Source organism: Erinaceus europaeus, chromosome 1 (genome assembly GCF_950295315.1).
Source record: "Erinaceus europaeus chromosome 1, mEriEur2.1, whole genome shotgun sequence".
Classification (NCBI taxonomy): Eukaryota; Metazoa; Chordata; class Mammalia; order Eulipotyphla; family Erinaceidae; genus Erinaceus; species Erinaceus europaeus.
This window is the reverse complement of record NC_080162.1, coordinates 19,334,154-19,335,570: the sequence shown is the minus strand read 5'-3', so window position 1 is coordinate 19,335,570 and position 1,417 is coordinate 19,334,154. Positions and strand designations below refer to the sequence as shown.

General features: G+C 46.7%; 1 non-coding gene across 1 annotated transcript; it reads right to left on the bottom strand.

Moving 5' to 3' along the window:
• Positions 1-573: 573 nt before the first annotated feature.
• Positions 574-655, bottom strand: TRNAS-UGA (transfer RNA serine (anticodon UGA)). Its single transcript has one exon. It is a non-coding gene; the product is annotated as a tRNA-Ser (tRNA).
• Positions 656-1,417: the final 762 nt, after the last annotated feature.

Here is a 1,417-nt window from a genome sequence, read left to right as displayed (position 1 = left end):
CCAACCCTATTTCATTATCTAGAGATATTGATCATAATTGGTCTATTTCTTTCTGGTCGTCATGCATTCGCCACCACTCATGTCACACAAATCATACATATAACATATAATCTCTATATTAACCAAACTGTGATATCACTCATATATATATATACACACACACATATATATTTCCAACATTTTTTTTTTTTGCATTTAGTAATGCCTTGGGAAGGAATTATTTTCTCTTTCACTTTACTTTTGGATGTGGTGGTAAGACGACTGTGATTACAGGAGGGAAAGAGAGAGAGCGCTTTCCGTTTACTGTCACCTTTATTGTGATGGTATTGTAATAACTGACAATCCTCAGCAAAACTTTTTATTTTGTGAACTTTCACTTTTCACCAAGATTCTAAAAAAAAAAAAAAAAAAGTAAGCTTGTTTATGAGAGTGTGCGTGTAGACAGTCTATGCAAGCAGTTTTCATCGATTTTTTTCTGACGCGGCAAATTTCTGGGCTCAAGTTGGCGAACGCTGGGTGTACAACGAACATTCTTAGTTCTAAAAAGGATGAAAACAAGTAGAGCCCGGCTCTCGCAGCGAGCAGGGTTCGAACCTGCGCGGGGAGACCCCATTGGATTTCAAGTCCAACGCCTTAACCACTCGGCCATCGCTGCCACAAGGAAAAGTTGAAGGCGGAGACACTTTAGTGTAATAACAACTATGCGCACGCGCGCCAGACAACCGCGTGGGCGGGGCCCACAGTGAAAAAAACTCCCTTCCCCGATAGGTCGATCACGGCCAGGAAGAAATGGTCAGCGACTGTCTTTAGAAGGATTTCAGGTCTCAGAAGCCATGCTCTGTGCTCAGACTGGTAAAATGGCAACCTTGCACGGTTCCTGGTCGCTGAGCTAGATTTTGCCTTCTTGCTTTTTCATGAAGTCACCAAGGTGTCTGTGAAACAAAGATACATTCCATTCTGTGCGCGCTAGAAACTTTCTTCATTTCTCGGCGGGCGTCAGTCCGGGTTTGCCCCGCTGGGGCCCGGCCGACCGGAGCCCGCGACTGTGGGACACTTGTGCGGGGAGACGCCGCTGCGCATGCGCCCTTCTCTCCGGCTCCAGGCGCTTGCAAGGTCCCGTAAGAAATGGACCTTCCCGCCCCCCAGACCCCAAAGGCTGGAGTCAGCCCTCAAGTGATGGGGAGCCTTGGAAATAGTTCTGCGCCTTAGGGCAGCATTCGTGAACTGTAAGAAACACTCATGTCTTCCCGGGCCATCTGCACCTCAGCCCCTGCGCGGGCTCTCTCTCTTGGGAAAAAGAGGCTTTTCTTTTCTTTTTACTTTTTATACCAGTTAAAGTTTCTAAGGGTACTCGGGAAATCACTGAATTTCTGCCCGAGTGTTCAGTGACCTCACTGGCTATTTGTGTGACTTTTCC